Below are 21790 nucleotides of genomic sequence, written 5' to 3'. Positions count from 1 at the left end.
GACCCTCACCGCTCTGTGGCCAGAATACCACACTTGCAACTTCAGATTGCCGGTCAGGTCTGTTGGAGTTAGTAGAGCTGATATGCCTGGTTCTGCAGCCTTAAGGTGCTTTTCCAGGAACACTACTCAGGGCAACTCGGACCGATGCAGTTCAGCCCGACCACGGTTTCCAAGGGCACGCTTTGGTATTTTCTCCCCTATTTTTAGTCCCTGCTCCATTGAGGTACCTGGCAAGGCTGAGTTGGGCCGGTATCGTGATTCTGGCCGCTGATTGGCTAGGGGCTTCATGGAGCTGGCGTGGGAACAAAACTGCTTTCAGATGGGCTGACTCAAACCACGCTGTACAGAGCTGTTTTAGGCTGAGTAGTGCTCCTGGGAAACCACCCTCAGTGTCTACATGAGTGATTCATCACTAAATTGAACAAATCAGCAGCAGCAGCTCCTAGATGTTACTACTGGGTATGGAATGGAATATGATTTAAAATATAACTCGAGCAAAAGTGTTGTTCTAACCTACAGAACCACCCAGGATAAAAGGCTTAATTTTCCTGTGTTTAAGTTGTCCAGCAACAGTCTTGCAGTCTGTGAACAGATAAAATATCTTGGACACTTTATCACAGCCAATATGAGCGACGATGATGATATTTACAGGCAGTGCTGCAAGCTATATGTGCAAGCAAACACCATTGCACGCACATTCAGCTGTTGTTCCACACCTGTTAAAGTGGCATTATTTAAAGCATACTGCACACCACTCTATACTGCACATCTGTGGTCATTCTATAAAAAGTCTAGCTTGCACAGGTTACAAGTGGCATACAATGATGCAACGAGAATCCTCCTCAAAACTCCCAGGGGAGGCAGTGCTAGTCAAACGTTTGTTTCTGTGAGCGTGTGCACATTTAAGGCACTTCTAAAAAATTTAATGTTCAAGTTTATGAGACGGCTGCAAGAGTCTTCCAATAGTATTATAGTCGCACTCTCAAATCCCACTGTGAGCTGATCTCGTTATATGTCTAGGCTGAGAATGCACTGGTTAAAATGTTTGGGTGGATTTATCTCAACTAGTTAGTTTTGTTGTCCCTTACCTCCACTGCAGTTATATCCTGTGATTTTATATAGGCTTTTATTGGTATTAATGTTAATTGGTATCCTTTCTTTTCTTGTGTTTTTCTTGTATCTTTTTCTTTTATCTGTATGTTTCTTTTAAAATGGACTTTAAGTCTGGCAATAAACATATTATAAATCAGCTGCGTTCATGATTTAAAACATGCAGGAGATGTGCTGGAAGCAGACTGCAGCTCCAGGTATGTCAGCTCAATATTTGTTTAAGTCCCAACAGAGCCAACTGCCAGTCTGGAGTTGAAAGTAGAACATTCTGGCCAAAGGGGTGCGATGTGTGCTGGGTGGCTGTTCATTAACCCTCTAAAACAGGAGTATTTGATTCCGGTCCTGGAGGGCCGGTATCCAGCAGGTTTTAGTGGTTTCTCTGCTCCAATATGCTTGATTCAGTGGTTTAATCACCTGTGCAGCAGTTCAGGCTCTGCAGAAGCTTAACCCCGTAAATTTCCAACGCAATGGGGTTTTGTCCCTCGGGCGGGACGCTGGAATGCTAAGGAGTTAATCGCCTGCTGGTTGAAATCAGGTGTGTCGAAACGGAGTTAAAACTAAAACGTGCTTGATACCGGCCCTCCAGGCTGGGAACTTCATACCACTGCTGTTAACGGCCATTTTAGCACACACTGGCTCAAGAAAATTTTAAAATATAAAAATTTCATATCATGGCTTTAAAATGTGTGTAGGACTCCGACATAGGGTTCAGACGTTTTGCTGCAACTGTAAACACAATTTTCTGTAATTATTGAATATGAAGTTGATTAAAATACAGCTAATCACGACGTACTAGCGGCATGAGCTGCCCTGTAAGACATCTTTTTAGTGACGTATGACAAACAGCTCTTCACTGTTTAGAAGAATTTAGATTTTTATGATGATTTATGACAAAATTCCTTAAAATGAATAACTGAACCTAGTTTATCTTTATGTAGATGGTAAAGTGTAGTGAAACAGCGTTAGTCTCAGTCGGCATAAGCAGCAGGGCCCTGCAGGGAATCGAACCCCGTCTCATTACTGAGAGTTCCGTTACCAGAGCCTTTTGCTTTGGGCGACCGGAGACGGTAAAGCAAAACCTGCATCAACAAAGCATTTAATGTTGGAACATAAATTCTGTCTTGAAGCAGGAAAAAAGAAACCGTCAGACTAAAAAATTATTTCTAATTAAATTCATTTTAGTATTTTATAAACGTTTTACAGATTTAGAGCCTCCTTTGACTTTTATGCTTTTCGTTTACTTCTCGTTCTTTTACGATGTTTATCCGTTCTTTAGTCGCGGTCAAAAGCATCGTATTTTTGTTCTGCGGTGAATCTTAAAGTTATGTTGAATGTAAATAATCTGAGTCTTCATTGCTTTAATTCATTCACTGCCAATGACGACTAAAGTTGTCATTTGCATTTTTTTTTACTGTTTGAGCATCGGAACGAGTCGCCGCGCTGAGAGAACAAACATCTCAGCCCTGAAGCCGATCTTCATCCGCATATGTCACAGATCACATGATCAGAAAGCAACACATCCATGTGTTTGGAGATCGTTTTGGGCCGTTCCTGTAAAAAAAAGTGAGGCGCGAACCGGAAAAGCGTCTGCCGATCACAATTCGACACCGGATTATGAAAGAACGGATAACGCTCGAAACACGCAGCTTCTTCCTGATGTAAGAGGTGAGTCTCCTCTTTGTTTTGGTGTTTTTGGCGTCGACATCATGCTAGCGCGCAACGTTCTGTGACTCTTAAAAAAACAGTAAAAACGGTGAGAAACGCTGGCAGCGAAGGCCGTTAGTGATCAGGAAACGGCTGGCAGTGAATGAGTTAATCATTTACATGTTTAGACTATATTTTATTAGCCTTTAATATTTTAGTATTTATTGTTTAAATTTTGTAAAGAGCTATTTTTAAACGCGTGCACATTTAAACACTAAAACCTTTGTTTGCTCCGTCTGTGTCAGAGCTCTGCTGTTCAGCTCCTTCCTGGTTCCTGCAGGACTACAAAGCCCAGAGAAGCTAAGTCCAGCAGGACGTGAGGACACAAACAGACATGGAGAGCTCCTCCTAAACCTGGAATCAAACTTTTCTACAGATTATTTAGAACAGTTTCTTGTGACAGAACAGTTAGTGAAACAGAAAGGACCTGATGAAGATGATGTTATCGTCCTTGTCTTTCATACGGATCAAAGATCACCCCAGCTTATGCTCATGTCACCAAGTAGACGTCCCATTTCTCACTAAGACCTGCTCTATCTGCTCTACCAGATTATCAGGAGCATCACTGTAGTTGTAGTTTTGCCTCCATCTTCCTGCCCTCCTTGGTCTCTTGTTTATCTTCTACCACCTCTCACCATCCATCTCAGGTGGGATCTTGGTTGCTCCGATGGCCTCTTGTGTTCCAGGCTTACATCTTTTAGTGAACGTTAGAATATCATGTACTAATATATATGCATGTGTGTGTGTGTGTGTGTATGATGCTAAACCAGACTGCCTGCTCCATCAGATGAAAAGGAAATCCCCTCAGGACCCAAATAAAATAGAAGATTTAGCAACCAGACACAGAAGCCCAGGTGAAACCGTCCACATCAGCATCTCCAGTTCTACCAGCTCTAAAAACACACTTCTTAAATAATAAAACATTAAACTCAGCCAACGGATGAAGACGTCCTGGTGCCAGATGCTACCTAAGACATCACCAGTTCAGCTGACTTGATAAAACACTTGGTGACTAAAACAAACATCTGGTGACCTGGTAAAAAACAGTCCTGGTGCAACAAGCTACCTGAGACAAACCTTTCCAGTCGACCAGCTCAAGAAAGAAAGAAAGAAATAAATGATCTTCAGTGGTGCTGCACTGGAACAAAAAAATATCTCTAGTCCGAGTCGGAGTCGTCCCATCTTGGTCTCTTCGGTGGGATGTACGGGAAGCGCTCTCCAGTCCTCTTCTGGATGGATCCAAGGACCGAGGTAGAAGGAGTGGGTTCTTCTACATCCTGGACCTCTTCAGCGCTCCCGTGGGCAGGCCTGGGATCTTCTGGAAGCTCTTCCGGCGGGGCCGGAGGAGCTACCGCCAGCCAGAAGTCTTCTGGTGGTGGAAACTGCTGCTCTTCATCGCTATCCAGAACTGAGCTACCATAACCAGAGTCCACACTAGAAGCCATAAAATCTTCTAAAGCTGACCAATCTGAGCTACTGTCAGTCTCCTCCGACTCCTCATCTCTACGCAGACCCTCAAAAAAAGCAAACTCTACCTCCAACTCCTCATCACTACTCAGACCCTCAATAACAAACTCTACCACTTGTGAAGGAGCCTGTCTAAGATCCACAAACACCACATCATCATCAGGAATGTGAAGGGCTGGGTACCTACCTTCATCTTCATCGAGAATCCGGATGACGTCCTCAGGGACCCCTGCAGTCACGGGACGCTCCACGATGAAGATGCCTGTGAGGACAAAACAAGACACATTAAATCCACTTGTGTCATAAAACAGTTATGAAAAAGCTACAATGACTTGTTTACAATACAAGAGATGTGTGTCTGCATCTGCATGTGTGCACAAGACACACTTTACTAATCTGGTTGTTTTTGGGGTTTAACAGGTTAAAACCGAGTTCTGCTTTTACTCAAAAAGTTTCCATTTTTAATTTATGTGATTGTTTAATATTTATGTTTCATGTTTATAGCTGATGTATTTCTAAAAGGATGTAATGTTTTACAGCTTGCAGACACAACACTGCTCAAATAAAGTTGTTTTAAAATGGGCTCTATAAAAATAAACAGAAGACTCATTAAACTGGTGAAAACTGTTTAAAATAGATTCAAACGGACAGAAATGCATTTATAAACCTGAGAACCAACTCAGAGAACACATCAAACTTTCTACTTGGATAAAACAGATGAAGTCCTTAAAGATCAAAGGTCTCTAGTTCACTCAGATTAATGGAAACAACTCATGTTCACCGATGCTAACAGGCCGAAGCTAAAGCTAGCTGTATGTTCTAGCATGTTCTACGTCATGACGTTTCATACCTGGTTCATCGTTGCTATGGTCACGAAAAAAATTTTCAATGTAAAATTGAACTAAATGGATTTGCTGAAACCAAATTGGTGGTTTTCTTTTAACGGTCCTCTCTAGTATGATACAGTCATCCCACCGACCTGCTGGGACTCTCAAGATGCTGAGGCTGTGTGATGAGGTTGAGTCACAGGTCGGTGCTAATGTGAGAAACCTTTTGTCTCTATCCTGCTAAAAGAACCACATATTCAGCTTTTATTTTGCTTGCCCAGCTGACAAAAACCAACAAGCGCTCCTCGCGCTCACTCACCTCGCGGCTGTCCATCCTCTTTTATATCAATAATACAAAAGAAACCGACATGCCAGAACAAAACTAGTAAAAATATTTGATGTGTTCAAACTGTTCCAGGGGAATTTGAGCGTCACTTGTCCACAGAAAACATGTTTCACCTCCATAAAACACCAAATCTCGTCTCGTCTTCTTCCGCTATCCGTGTCCAGGTCGCGGGGGCAGCATACCAACTAGGGAGCTCCACACCGTCCTCTCTCCGGCCACCTCCACCAGCTCCTCCGGCAGGACCCCAAGGCGTTCCTGGGCCAGTTCGGATATGTACTTTCTCCATCGTGTCCTGGGCCGTCCAGGGGGCCTCCTGCCAGCAGGACATGCCCAAAACACCTCACCAGGGAGGCGTTCAGGAGGCCTTCTAACAAGATGCCCAAACCACCTCAACTGACTCCTCGATATGGAGGAGCAGCGGCTCTATTCCGAGTCTCTACCGAATGTCCGAGCTCCGCACCCTATCCCTAAGGCTGACCCAGCCACCCCGCGGAGAAAACTCATTTCAGACGCTTGTATCCGCGATCGTGTCCTTTCGGTCATTACACAAAGCTCATGACCACAGGGGAGGACTGGGCGGTAGATTGACTGGTAAACCGAGAGCCTTGCTTTCCGGCTCAGCTCCTTCTTCCCCACAACTGACCGGTTCAGCGGCCGCATCACTGCAGACGCTGCCCCAATCCGCCTGTCGATCTCGCACCCTCATCTCTGCTTTATGCGGACGATGTGGTCCTCCCAGCTTCATCAGGCTCCGACCTACAGCTCTTGCTGGGGAGGTTGCAGCCGAGTGTGAAGAGGCTGGGTTGAGGATCAGCACCTCCAAGTCTGAGATCACGGTTCTCAATCGGAAAAGAGCGTTTGTCAACTCCAGGTCGGTGGAGAGGTCCTGCCTCAAGTGGAGGAGATCTCGGGGTCTTGTTCACGAGTAAAACACCAAATGTGATTTTAAAACACACATTCGGTCTCTCAAATACACAAATTTAACATTATAATAATGTTTCAGTAGTTTGTCCTTTAGGAAACATGAAATAAGTCAGATGGAGAATTTAACGGATGTTAGCTTACCGTGCTCCTCCCTGAAGACCAACATCGCTCTGGTAGGTTGGTTCTCGGGTCTTCTTCAGCTAGCCACAAACTTCTTCAGCGATTTCTGCTCTGCAGAGGTTCTCCAAGCTCGTCCAAGGGCTACTTTTGAAGCAAATCTCCAGAGACTCTCTCGACCAAGTGCTGCCTGCTCTAGCGCAAGTTCGAAAGAAAGACTTTTAAAAATTCGATGAGCTTTTATAGTCGAGCCGTTCTAATTCTATGACGTATACACGCACATGCGTGCAACAGATTCCTAACCCGTCTCTTTGCAGCAGGTGCACCCGAGAGGTCTCTCAGCCCTCTGGTGGATAGAAGCTATTACTGCAGCTGTTTTCGAACTGTCACTTAGCTAATTATGTAATAGCAGTGAGGACTTTTAGTGCCGTTGTGCTTTTGTAATCTCCAGTTTGAATACATCAGATGTTTTGTATTCAAACAAAAACATGTTGTTTTCGTGACCATAGCAACGCATGAACCAGGTATGAAACATCATGACGTAGAACATGCTAGAACGTACAGCTAGCTTTAGCTTCAGCCTGTTAGCATCGGTGAACATGAGTTGTTTCCATTAATCTGAGTGAACTAGAGACCTTTGATCTTTAAGGACTTCATCTGTTTTATCCAAGTAGAAAGTTTGATGTGGTCTCTGAGTTGGTTCTCAGGTTTATAAATGCATTTCTGTCCGTTTGAATCTATTTTAAACAGTTTTCACCAGTTTAATGAGTCTTCTGTTTATTTTTATAGAGCCCATTTTAAAACAACTTTATTTGAGCAGTGTTGTGTCTACAAGCTGTAAAACATTACATCTTTTTAGAAATACATCAGCTATAAACATGAAACATAAATAATAAACAATCACATAAATTAAAAATGGAAACTTTTTGAGTAAAAGCAGAACTCGGTTTTAACCTGTTAAACCCCAAAAACAACCAGATTAGTAAAGTGTGTCTTGTGCACACATGCAGATGCAGACACACATCTCTTGTATTGTAAACAAGTCATTGTAGCTTTTTCATAACTGTTTTATGACACAAGTGGATTTAATGTGTCTTGTTATGTCCTCACAGGCATCTTCATCGTGGAGCGTCCCGTGACTGCAGGGGTCCCTGAGGACGTCATCCGGATTCTCGATGAAGATGAAGGTAGGTACCCAGCCCTTCACATTCCTGATGATGATGTGGTGTTTGTGGATCTTAGACAGGCTCCTTCACAAGTGGTAGAGTTTGTTATTGAGGGTCTGAGTAGTGATGAGGAGTTGGAGGTAGAGTTTGCTTTTTTTGAGGGTCTGCGTAGAGATGAGGAGTTGGAGGAGACTGACAGTAGCTCAGATTGGTCAGCTTTAGAAGATTTTATGGCTTCTAGTGTGGACTCTGGTTATGGTAGCTCAGTTCTGGATAGCGATGAAGACCAGCAGTTTCCACCACCAGAAGACTTCTGGCTGGCGGTAGCTCCTCCGGCCCCGCCGGAAGAGCTTCCAGAAGATCCCAGGCCTGCCCACGGGAGCGCTGAAGAGGTCCAGGATGTAGAAGAACCCACTCCTTCTACCTCGGTCCTTGGATCCATCCAGAAGAGGACTGGAGAGCGCTTCCCGTACATCCCACCGAAGAGACCAAGATGGGACGACTCCGACTCGGACTAGAGATATTTTTTTGTTCCAGTGCAGCACCACTGAAGATCATTTATTTCTTTCTTTCTTTCTTGAGCTGGTCGACTGGAAAGGTTTGTCTCAGGTAGCTTGTTGCACCAGGACTGTTTTTTACCAGGTCACCAGATGTTTGTTTTAGTCACCAAGTGTTTTATCAAGTCAGCTGAACTGGTGATGTCTTAGGTAGCATCTGGCACCAGGACGTCTTCATCCGTTGGCTGAGTTTAGTGTTTTATTATTTAAGAAGTGTGTTTTTAGAGCTGGTAGAACTGGAGATGCTGATGTGGACGGTTTCACCTGGGCTTCTGTGTCTGGTTGCTAAATCTTCTATTTTATTTGGGTTCTGAGAGGATTTCCTTTTCATCTGATGGAGCAGGCAGTCTGGTTTAGCATCATACACACACACACACACACACACACACACACACACACACACACACACACACACATGCATATATATTAGTACATGATATTCTAACGTTCACTAAAAGATGTAAGCCTGGAACACAAGAGGCCATCGGAGCAAACAAGATCCCACCTGAGATGGATGGTGAGAGGTGGTAGAAGATAAACAAGAGACCAAGGAGGGCAGGAAGATGGAGGCAAAACTACAACTACAGTGATGCTCCTGATAATCTGGTAGAGCAGATAGAGCAGGTCTTAGTGAGAAATGGGACGTCTACTTGGTGACATGAGCATAAGCTGGGGTGATCTTTGATCCGTATGAAAGACAAGGACGATAACATCATCTTCATCAGGTCCTTTCTGTTTCACTAACTGTTCTGTCACAAGAAACTGTTCTAAATAATCTGTAGAAAAGTTTGATTCCAGGTTTAGGAGGAGCTCTCCATGTCTGTTTGTGTCCTCACGTCCTGCTGGACTGAGCTTCTCTGGGCTTTGTGGTCCTGCAGGAACCAGGAAGGAGATGAATAGCAGAGCTCTGACACAGACGGAGCAAACAAAGGTTTTAGTGTTTAAATGTGCACGCGTTTAAAAATAGCTTTTTACAAAAGTTAAACAATAAATACTAAAATATTAAAGGCTAATAAAATATAGTCTAAACATGTAAATGATTAACTCATTCACTGCCAGCCGTTTCCTGATCACTAACGGCCTTCGCTGCCAGCGTTTCTCACCGTTTTTACTGTTTTTTTTAAGAGTCACAGAACGTTGCGCGCTAGCATGATGTCGACGCCAAAAACACCAAAACAAAGAGGAGACTCACCTCTTACATCAGGAAGAAGCTGCGTGTTTCGAGCGTTATCCGTTCTTTCATAATCCGTTGTCGAATTGTGATCGGCAGACGCTTTTCCGGTTCGCGCCTCACTTTTTTTTACAGGAACGGCCCAAAACGATCTCCAAACACATGGATGTGTTGCTTCCTGATCATGTGATCTGTGACATATGCAGATGAAGATCGACTTCAGGGCTGAGATGTTTGTTCTCTCAGCGCGGCGACTCGTTCCGATGCTCAAACAGTAAAAAAAAATGCAAATGACAACTTTAGTCGTCATTGGCAGTGAATGAATTAAAGCAATGAAGACTCAGATTATTTACATTCAACATAACTTTAAGATTCACCGCAGAACAAAAATACGATGCTTTTGACCGCGGCTAAAAAACGGATAAACATCGTAAAAGAACGAGAAGTAAACGAAAAGCATAAAAGTCAAAGGAGGCTCTAAATCTGTAAAACGTTTATAAAATACTAAAATGAATTTAATTAGAAAAAATTTTTTAGTCTGACGGTTTCTTTTTTCCTGCTTCAAGACAGAATTTATGTTCCAACATTAAATGCTTTGTTGATGCAGGTTTTGCTTTACCGTCTCCGGTCGCCCAAAGCAAAAGGCTCTGGTAACGGAACTCTCAGTAATGAGACGGGGTTCGATTCCCTGCAGGGCCCTGCTGCTTATGCCGACTGAGCCTAACGCTGTTTCACTACACTTTACCATCTACATAAAGATAAACTAGGTTCAGTTATTCATTTTAAGGAATTTTGTCATAAATCATCATAAAAATCTAAATTCCTCTAAACAGTGAAGAGCTGTTTGTCATACGTCACTAAAAAGATGTCTTACAGGGCAGCTCATGCCGCTAGTACGTCGTGATTAGCTGTACTTTAATCAACTTCAAATTCAATAATTACAGAAAATTGTGTTTACAGTTGCAGCAAAACGTCTGAACCCTATGTCGGAGTCCTACACACATTTTAAAGCCATGATATGAAATTTTTATATTTTAAAATTTTCTTGAGCCAGTGTGTGCTAAAATGGCCGTTAACAGCAGTGGTATGAAGTTCCCAGCCTGGAGGGCCGGTATCAAGCACGTTTTAGTTTTAACTCCGTTTCGACACACCTGATTTCAACCAGCAGGCGATTAACTCCTTAGCATTCCAGCGTCCCGCCCGAGGGACAAAACCCCATTGCGCTGGAAATTTACGGGGTTAAGCTTCTGCAGAGCCTGAACTGCTGCACAGGTGATTAAACCACTGAATCAAGCATATTGGAGCAGAGAAACCACTAAAACCTGCTGGATACCGGCCCTCCAGGACCGGAATCAAATACTCCTGTTTTAGAGGGTTAATGAACAGCCACCCAGCACACATCGCACCCCTTTGGCCAGAATGTTCTACTTTCAACTCCAGACTGGCAGTTGGCTCTGTTGGGACTTAAACAAATATTGAGCTGACATACCTGGAGCTGCAGTCTGCTTCCAGCACATCTCCTGCATGTTTTAAATCATGAACGCAGCTGATTTATAATATGTTTATTGCCAGACTTAAAGTCCATTTTAAAAGAAACATACAGATAAAAGAAAAATATACAAGAAAAACACAAGAAAAGAAAGGATACCAATTAACATTAATACCAATAAAAGCCTATATAAAATCACAGGATATAACTGCAGTGGAGGTAAGGGACAACAAAACTAACTAGTTGAGATAAATCCACCCAAACATTTTAACCAGTGCATTCTCAGCCTAGACATATAACGAGATCAGCTCACAGTGGGATTTGAGAGTGCGACTATAATACTATTGGAAGACTCTTGCAGCCGTCTCATAAACTTGAACATTAAATTTTTTAGAAGTGCCTTAAATGTGCACACGCTCACAGAAACACACGTTTGACTAGCACTGCCTCCCCTGGGAGTTTTGAGGAGGATTCTCGTTGCATCATTGTATGCCACTTGTAACCTGTGCAAGCTAGACTTTTTATAGAATGACCACAGATGTGCAGTATAGAGTGGTGTGCAGTATGCTTTAAATAATGCCACTTTAACAGGTGTGGAACAACAGCTGAATGTGCGTGCAATGGTGTTTGCTTGCACATATAGCTTGCAGCACTGCCTGTAAATATCATCATCGTCGCTCATATTGGCTGTGATAAAGTGTCCAAGATATTTTATCTGTTCACAGACTGCAAGACTGTTGCTGGACAACTTAAACACAGGAAAATTAAGCCTTTTATCCTGGGTGGTTCTGTAGGTTAGAACAACACTTTTGCTCGAGTTATATTTTAAATCATATTCCATTCCATACCCAGTAGTAACATCTAGGAGCTGCTGCTGCTGATTTGTTCAATTTAGTGATGAATCACTCATGTAGACACTGAGGGTGGTTTCCCAGGAGCACTACTCAGCCTAAAACAGCTCTGTACAGCGTGGTTTGAGTCAGCCCATCTGAAAGCAGTTTTGTTCCCACGCCAGCTCCATGAAGCCCCTAGCCAATCAGCGGCCAGAATCACGATACCGGCCCAACTCAGCCTTGCCAGGTACCTCAATGGAGCAGGGACTAAAAATAGGGGAGAAAATACCAAAGCGTGCCCTTGGAAACCGTGGTCGGGCTGAACTGCATCGGTCCGAGTTGCCCTGAGTAGTGTTCCTGGAAAAGCACCTTAACCCCGAATTTCCACAGGAGCCGTCAGCAGCACGTTACTGCAGCAGCACGTCATAGCTGCTGATAGGAGCCGCTGTGGTCAACAGAACCTTTTCCACTGGAGCCGTCAGCAGCCGTCAGCAGTGCGAGTCAGCCGCGCCTCAGGAGCAGCATGTCGCAGCCTTTACGCGCCGGTTCTATTTTCTACGTGCGACGCCTCTGAAACGGGTCAAGTTCAACATTTTTGGGGAAGGAAAGACAGGAAATCGGACGCGGAAATGGAGCGAAGCTCCCGAGATTTTCAGAATAAAGAAACGTACTGCCTTCCGGTTGCTTTACTTTTAAAAATAGTTACTAACTGTGCGGCCCCGTGAGAAGTTATCACCTAGCTAGCGGTCTCCTTTGTTTTTCAGGTCCGTATTGGCAATTATAAAACGGACAGAACATAAAACACAAACCTTTTGGAGCCATGTTGTAGTTTTCTCCTGCTTGTTGTTGTGTTTACTGACGAAGTCACTCGTGTGACTTCGCGCTCTGTCGGTGACAGCTGCTCCCCTGCTGCTTAGCGTCTCGTGGGAAGGGCCAGGCAGCAGTTTACGTGAGCAAGACGTGCTGCTGCAGTAACGTGCTGCTGATGGCTCCTGTGGAAACCCGGGGGTTAGGCTGCAGAACCAGGCATATCAGCTTTACTAACTCCAACAGACCTGACCGGCAATCTGAAGTTGCAAGTGTGGTATTCTGGCCACAGAGTGTTGAGGGTCTGAGTGACATTTCATTCACCATGTAAAGGGTCATTTTGGCACATGCTGGCTCAAGAAAATGAGTTCAAAATACGAAAAAGTTGTAAAGTATCACTTTAAGTTATCTTGGTGTCATGGTCTGGGGTGAGTCCTCCTCTCTCTGCTAAACCTTCTCTGAGCTTCTCCTGCAGGTGGGCGTGTCAAGGAGAGGACCAGCTGCAGCCCATCTGCTCATCAGTTGGCCAGGGACATATAAGCTGCTGGGAGACATCTTTATTCGCTGGATGATTAACTCAACTTCGGTATCTACGACTCCCGAGCCTGATTACTGAGTAATCCGAGTAGCTATCGTCTAAGTCGTACTTCTAGCCAGATTGCTGGTTCCTGTGTGTTTTTCCAAGCTTGCCTGATTTTTGTAAGCTGCCTCTTCTCCAGATTTCCACCACCACCTTTCACACCGTCCTGCAACCTACCGGACCAGTCCCGCTGTCTCCCAGCCGCTCCCTGGCTGTCCGCTCCATACTGACCTTACCTTACCGGATCCTGCTCCCTATTCCGTGCTCAGCTCCTCCAGTCCTCCAGCAACCTGGAAACCCAGTCTCCTGTGATCCAGCAAGCGTGTATTCTTAAATGTACTGAAAATGTCAAAAAGAGCTGGTGAGATTGCTTAAAGGGGTTTTGTGCAAAAATCTTCATTTTCCTGTTTTGTATAGACCACAAAATTGTTCTAACTTTAAAAATATATTCGTAACACGTCCCCTTTAACATGTGCTTTTGTAGCAGGAAGTCCTTTACAGTTCTCCAATCAGCCCCAAGACAAAATGCACATTGCCGTACATGAAGCATTAAAAAGGCAAAGCGAGGTATAATTTATACATTTATTCTAATCACAACTGTACAGGAATGTATCGTCACAGCAGAAACGCAACCTAAACCTGACCGTGGAACAACAGCCGTCACAACACATCCAGAACTCCAACAGAAATGTACAGGCTCAGATCATTTCAACTCAACATTTAGATTCCTCTTGATTATCATCATAGTTGTTATTATTCACATAGAACTATCTGTCTTTCAAATATATCTTTGTTTTAAAGAGCATAAAAATACAAGTGGACTTTTCACTAGGATGAAAACTGGTGGCTGATCCACCGCCTTGGCTTATATGAAGGGAAAACACTGAAAACTGGGGGCGTCGGGAGGAGTGAAGCCAACTTATTACAGCTTACCAGATTTTTTTGTTATTTTATGTATTTATATTAGCTCATACAAGGCTTTGCAGTAGTTACAGAAGGTTGCAGACATTTGGGGGTTAACTTTTAGGGTTAAATCACTTGGACATCACTGACACAAAGGGGCGTTGTCAAAGAAATCATGAAGCTGTTAAACAAAAGGAATAGATAAATATGAAGGCACGGAGATTTGCAGAATAAACACCAAATTTAGAAATAATTTTGATAAAAGAGGAAGACGAGAAGGAGGTTAAGTTGATTAAAGGCAATTTTACTAACCAAACACTAGAGGGCGCTTTAGGAGCGCCTGTTTTAAACCTACCGTAAATCTTCTAATACAGGCCCGGGCCTGTATTTGACTCAAGCTCATCAAGCTCCAGGCCTTTATTGGAAGGAGGGCCAGTATTAGAGGCAGGCCTAAATTTCTATTTGAGTAAAATGAACTAATGGTTCGCTGGAGTTTTTGACAATTAAAATTGCACCCACATTTTCAAAGTTAAACACATTTCTTTTAACAACAGTAATTTCTGCTTCAGCCCTCTCCCCTCCCCCTGCGCAGTGACCGCAAACTCACTGATGTGCCTGCAGCCTCTCGGACATCCTGCTGCTCTAAACATTAAAATAATTATTTCATTTTCTGTTCCTCACTTCTGATTACCTTCAATGGCGTCTGTTTGTTGCAACCACCAGGTACAAAAAATAACTTGTTTTTATTTGACTATTTTTCTGTCCTGTATCTGTTTATTATCTTCCTGCATCTCCTCTCAATCCTAAAGAAAAACTGCTACCTGGGTTCATATATATTCACCTTATGAGTTACCTTTGAACTGCAGTTCTAAAAGATCTACCGACCGCAAAAACAGCGGAGTGCTCGCCGGCCACATCAGTGAGGTGCGTCACCGAGGACAAAACAGGTGATTCGCCCTGATCCACAGCAGCGAAACGCATCAGGCACAAATAAAAGCATAAAAGACAGAAAACATAAAAGGAAATGAGCCGACATGAACGATCGCGTGTTAAATTAGTTTTTGAGGTGGCGACACCTAATTTGATAATTTTACTGTGGCCGTGCTCAGGACGCAGATGTATGGAGCGCGTCAACAATCAGAGCTTTGCATGCACAAGCTGGTTAAGGTTAGGATGGGGGTGAGGGGAAGGTTAAATTGCAAGAGGGTAAACGTCACAATTTGGTTAAATTACCGTTTTACGGCGGGTGTCAGTACCGACGCTCTGGCACAGCGCGTTGTCTCCAGACGTGCAGGAGCTCCTCACCTTCTGACAGCAGGCTGCTGTCTTTTCTGAGGACTGCATCTTGCCGGTCATTATCACATGACAGCGACTAGTTGATGACGGGCATAAAAAGTCACCATAGAGCGGTGAAGTCGACTAGTGACTAGTTCATACAACCCCTATTGCTCCCCAGAGTGTTCTGCAGCATAATCAGCACGTTCTCTTTGAACTTGATATCAAATTTTCGCCTCCTCTTTGTCTCCGCACCTGCCATGGTTAAAGTTATCCTCGCGGTCTATCACTGGCAAATCAAAAGTGAGACGGATGACACAACCGCCCCCCGTACTTGCTTGTTACCACATTCCACCTGGCCACAATAAAAAAAAACGGGCCATTATTCACCTCCGCCAACTCCGACACCGGCCAAACTGTGATACCTGGCAGTTAATTAAATACAGGCTATCATTAGAGGATTTACGGTATGTGTGAATGTTGATTGGATGGGCTATATAAAGCCTTGAAATGTAAAGAAATATATTTTTGAAATCACTGTTGTGCGCCTCATGTGTGCTTTTTGTCAGTGTTGGTCTCTTATTATCATCAAGCATAAAACCTTCATGTGTAGAGATGAACACCGGCGATCTGATTTATGTGCAAGTGTCTTAAGAATTCATAGCTGGTCTGATCCTTAGCGTAACTACGTACTGTACGAGCAGGAGGACACTGACATGAGCAAAAAGCAGGGACTACGCACACGCTCGAACAACAACACCAACAATAACAGCAAGAGCACCAACAACAACGTGAGAAGAGACGACACGCGGGTCAGGAAGTCCAGCGAACCACTGGCCTCCACTCGTACAGAGGAGAAACGGAGGCTACGACGCATCTGGAAAAATGAATCCTTTTGATATTTTAGAGGAGAGACGGACGCAAAGAGAGCGATCTGTGTTTCAGTGTGCTTTTAAAAATCCTCATCAGAGCGTGACGTGTTTGTTCATCTCTCCGTCTACTTGCCTTTGAGACAATTAGTGTGCTTAGTTTCTTCGTAAGACTGCACCCGAAAGTTTGTCTAAGCCAGCCTTTTTTGTGTAGAGATGAATTATTGTGCTTCTCGGTCCACGCAGCAGTCTGAGGCTGGGTGGAGGTAACGCGCTGGGCTGCAGAGGTCAGAGGTTGTGTGGGAGCAGCTTCCTCGCATCAGGAGAAGGAGCCAGAGCTACTGCACCAGATAAAGAGGACTCCCTCTTCAAGGCTACTCAGGAAGCACTTAACATGGGAGGGCCAGACGCTCAAACACGAGCTCCCCAAAGCGCCAGCATTTAGTCTAGGGAGCGCCGTCTTCTCACACACCTACATGTCATGAGGGATGGGTCAGGGGGAGGGGGGCTGGAGATCAGGCGAGCATTGCATCCAGTTGGTCTGCCAAGTCGTCAAACATGCTGCCGATGTCATCCAGGATAGAGACGGTTCCTTTTTGGCTGGAAAATTTTGAAAAAGAAAAATGGAATAATTAGCTTTTACTGAGGCTTCGATAAACATGCTGACAGAATCAATGAGTCAAGTGTGGAGGTGAGTTCCTCCACTGATGGAAAGCAGCTTTAAGATTCAGTTTATGGGTGACATTCACTATTTTCACACACACACACACACACACACACACACACACACACACACACACACACACACACACACACACACACACACACACACACACACACACACACACACACACCTGACAAACTCAGAAACATACAATACAGTCGACTAATTGTAAAGATCAACAAAAAGTAATGATAAATCCCAAAATAATCATATAAATCATGATTTTTTAAATTGTTTATTGTTTTCATTTTATAGGAGAATGACGTTTTACAACGACCAGTAAAGTACATGAGAAATCATGTTTTTATTAGGTGTCATGGCTGCCATGGAGCTTCATAAAGAAAGTAAAAATAGATTAGACCATCTGGACAATGACTGTTCTCTTCATTTGAGTTTTTTAGTTTTAGGTAATGGTAAAGGGGGAAACCTGGAAGTAAAGATGATTTACTATGGCTTTTGAATGACCAAAAATGTCATGGATTTTATCAATATGTTTATCAATAACCCATTTCCTATAGTGAAGAGAGAAGGAGACAATGAGCAGACACGTCAAACAGTTATAACTGTGGCAAAATGCCCCAAACTACAGGTCACAGAGTTTATTTATACCAAGAGATAAAAGAGAGAGAGAGAGAGAGAGAGAGATTGTGTGTGTGTGTGTGTGTGTGTGTGTGTGTCATGCAAAGAGACATAGAACAATACATTTACATTCAGTTGATTGAGTCCATGATCAAGAATTAATTAACATAAAGTTTCCCATAACACTTCCTCAAAAGAATGAAGCAGGACCAGCTGGCTGACCATCTGCAAACAGGTACAAAGATTAATCAAACAAGTTATTTGCAGAAGTATCAAGTTTCCCGTGTACTTACATAAAATACACCCTGACATACTTTATGTTGTGTTGCATTTAGTCAATGTAAACTTAAATCTGGCCTGAAGAAGAGGTTCCAGTGTGTGTTTGAGGGGATTGCTAAAGCAGGAAACCCAACACATCTGAATGAGATCTACACTGAGCTCTACATCACAGAGGGAGGGACTGGAGAGGTCAACAATGAACATGAGATCAGAGAGATTGAAGTGGCGTCCAGGAAACTAAAAAAACTAGAAACGACAATCAGACGAGACCTCTTCAAACTCCCACCTGGGAGAGACGAACTTGTTAGAACAGTGATCTCAAAGGGAGTGGCTAGTATTGGCAAAACTGTCTGAACTCAGAAGTTCACTCTGGACCGGGCTGAAGACAACGCCTACCAGAACATCCACTTCATGTTTCCGTTCTCCTTCAGAGAACTGAAAGTGCTAAAAGAAAAGAAGTTTAGTTTGGTGGAACTTGTTCATCACTTCTTCACTGAAACCAAAAATAACAGGAGCTTTGAAGAGTTCCAGGTCGTGTTCATCTCAGATGGTCTGGATGAGTGTCGACTTCCTCTGGACTTCCACCACAGTAAGATCCTGACTGATGTCACAGAGTCCTCCTCATTGGAAGTTCTACTGACAGACCTCATCAGGGGGAACCTGCTTCCTTCTGCTCGCCTCTGGATAACCACAAGACCCGCAGCAGCCAATCAGATCCCCTCTGAGTGTGTTGGCATTGTAACAGAGGTCAGAGGGTTCACTGACCCACAGAAGGAGGAGTACTTCAGGAAGAGATTCAGAGATGCGGAGCAGGCCATCAGGATTATCCTCCACATCAAGACATCACGAAGCCTTCACATCATGTGTCACATGCCAGTCTTCTGCTGGATCACTGCTACAGTTCTGGAGGAGGTGTTTAAAAACAAAGATGGGGGAAAGCTGCCCAAGACCCTGACTCAGATGTACATTCACTTCCTGGTTGTTCAGGCCAAAGTGAAGGTCAAGTATGATGGAGGAGCTGAGGCAGATCCACACTGGAGTCCAGAGAGCAGGAAGATGATTGAGTCTCTGGGAAAACTGGCTTTTGATCAGCTGCAGAAAGGAAACCTGATCTTCTATGAATCAGACCTGACAGAGTGTGGCATCGATATCAGAGCAGCCTCAGTGTACTCAGGAGTGTTCACACAGATCTTTGTAGAAGAGACAGGACTGTACCAGGTAAAGGTCTTCTGCTTCATCCACCTGAGTGTTCAGGAGTTTCTGGCTGCTCTGCATGTCGATATGACCTTCATCAGTTCTGGTGTCAATCTAATGGAAGACAAACAGCAACATTCTCTGTGGTCTAAACTTTTCAGCGGTCCAAATCTAAATGATCTCTATCAGAGTGCTGTGAACAAGGCCTTTGAGAGTCCAAATGGACACCTGGACGCTTTCTCCTTGGTCTGTCCCGGCCGGCCAATCAGACTCTCCTAAAAGACCTGCTGGGGAAGACAGGAAGCAGATCCAATCAGGAAACAGTTGATCACATCAACAAGAAGCTCAATGAGAGTCTGTCTGCGGAGACAAGCATCAACCTGCTCTACTGTCTGAATGAACTGAATCATCTTTGTCTGGTGGAGGAGATCCAACAGTCTCTGAGTTCAGGACGTCTCTCTACAGACACTGTCTCCTGCTCAGTGGTCAGCACTGGTCTTTATCCTACTGTCTTCAGAAAAAGATCTGGAGGTGTTTGACCTGAAGAAATGGTTGTGTCAGTTTTAGTGGGAGGACATAATTGAATCAGTTAATAAAAGTATAAAAACAATAATCTCAGATAAAAAAACACAAATCTTCAGTCAAATCCAACTTATAAATGTATAACTAGATGTAATTTTTACCTGTAGAAGGTGGAGGGGCAACTGGGAGATTTGGAACTTTTAAAATCTTTATTTTCACCTCTTACATCCAAACTTTAAATGTTACTATTTTACATGTCAGACAATTGTTTGTATAAAACGCAAATAAACAGTTCACCACAATTGAATGTATCTAAGACTAATTGTTAAATCTGTGAAGATGGGGACATAAACACAGACATTTTTCCCTTATTTGTCAGATTTATTTGATTTGATGCTTTATAGATGTTACATTTCTAGTTATTAAGAATATTTAATGCTACAGTCGAAAGATGACAAGATTTTTAGGACAATAACATTTGATTTTTAACAATAAGATAAAAAATTAAATAACTTCATGAAGTTTTGCTTTTGCAAGTTGATTGAATAATTAGAAACGGACTGAGGGAAGTTATTCACTAGGTTATTAGAGATAGAAGTGTCATGTTCTGTGTCCCTTTGTTCCCCAGCTCCTCCAGTTCCCACTCCAGGTTCTCCTTTTGTGTTCTCTTAGCGCCCTCATGTGTCCTTTGTCTGCATCTCTGTTGTGTGTCTTAAGTTGTAGCCACAGCCTCTTGTATGTGTATGAGTTTGTGAGTGTCAGTATGTGTATGTGTTTGTGTGAGTCCTTCCCTTAGTCTTTAGGTTTAGTTTTGTGTTTTATATAGTGTTAGGTTTATCTGCCCTCCTCTGGTTCTCTTCCCCATCCAGATAATTGTTGTCACCTGCCTTCCTCCAGCCTCACTCCATACACCTGCTTCCTGTTTCCCTAATTGCTCCTCCCTGTCTAAATAAGCCCTCCTTGTCTCATTGTTCTTGTCGGTCCATTGTTGTTTTATGTCAGCGTTGTTTGTTGTCTCTCCCTCCTGGTCTCTGGTTCTCTGCTCATGAAGTGAGCTTTTGGATTTTTCCCTGCTTCATTTTGTTATTGGGTTTTTTGCCTCCTGCCCCTTTTGGATTTTTATTTTGTCATCCTAAATAAAGGATTCTTCTTTATTTAACATTCCTGCCTCGTGTCATCCTGGGTCTGCATCTTGGGTCCTAACCTCCTGCTCCTAAACGTGACAAGAAGTGTAGAAGAATTTCAAAGAATCATGAAGCGTTGTTATTAAGTAGCCTAATAACTCTAGGTTTGTGTTTTGAGTAGCTAAAAGTAACTCAGTGAAAATACATTTCAAGACCCTATATTGGTTTGAACTGAAGTCATAATTCAGATTCAATAAATAGGTAAATGTAATAATTTGTACAGACAGCAGACAAAGCTGTAGTGCTTGGTGTGGCGTGCTGATGTTAAAACAGTTCCTTTGGCTCTATTTTCTAATCGCTATGCTAATAATAATCTCACCTTGGGCCTAATGTCACTGAGGGCACAGGAAATGCACCTAATTATTTATCTGTAAGTAGCTGTATATATTTTATCATTTCAGGTGAATATTTCACACACGATAAACCGAAACACAAGACTGTTGTGTTATTCCCGTGCTCACACGACTGCTGTTAGTACTGCTGAACTCTTGTTGATGCAAAAGTGAAATCAAATACAGCAGTTCTGAAGTTTCATAAACATTGCCACCACCATAAATGTGAGTGAAATATAGGAAAATCATAGTGACTCACTGACTGTTAAAGTGATGAAGGAAAGCAGCTGTTGGAAAGCATCAGGAGGGAAAGTCTGTACAGGCTGATTCCCATCAGGTCATGAGGAACAGATGCCTTAGGAGCCCCCCCCCACCCCCACCCCACCCCACCCCCCAAGTTTCACACAGTGCCGTAACCCGTTACTCTCCACCTTCCTAAAACAGCTTATTACTCATTTCCCAAGGCCAACTAAATAATTCATAAAGTGTTTTTATCCTGTTGCTAAAGACACCTGTAACTAGTGAATTTCCCCACTGTGTTAAAAATGTGTCAACAGATAGGGAGGTCTGAGGTCCCCCTGTTTACACATGATCACATAAACTGATCATTTGGAGCAGTTTGAACCTGCAGTCCCTGAAAGCGACTCATATACCAGGAATTCTGAATTACGGAGCAGATCTGCTATCCAGAGGCAATCCAATCTACGCAGATTGGAGGCTTCATCCTAAAGTGGTGAATCAGGTCTGGATGAGGTTCGGTCAGGCAGTCGTGGATGTGTTTGCATCAACAGAGAATTCTCAGTGCCCACTTAAATTCTCCCTGCAGGATCG

At 43.4% G+C, this 21790-nt stretch overlaps 1 pseudogene; it reads left to right on the top strand.

The window, feature by feature from the left end:
* Positions 1 to 7670: 7670 nt before the first annotated feature.
* Positions 7671 to 21273, top strand: LOC129166958 (protein NLRC3-like; annotated as a pseudogene).
* The last annotated feature ends 517 nt before the right edge of the window (positions 21274 to 21790 follow it).

Source organism: Nothobranchius furzeri, chromosome 4 (genome assembly GCF_043380555.1).
Source record: "Nothobranchius furzeri strain GRZ-AD chromosome 4, NfurGRZ-RIMD1, whole genome shotgun sequence".
NCBI lineage: Eukaryota > Metazoa > Chordata > Actinopteri > Cyprinodontiformes > Nothobranchiidae > Nothobranchius > Nothobranchius furzeri.
The sequence above is the reverse complement of the archived record's forward strand: the minus strand, read 5'-3'. Positions and strand labels throughout refer to the sequence as shown.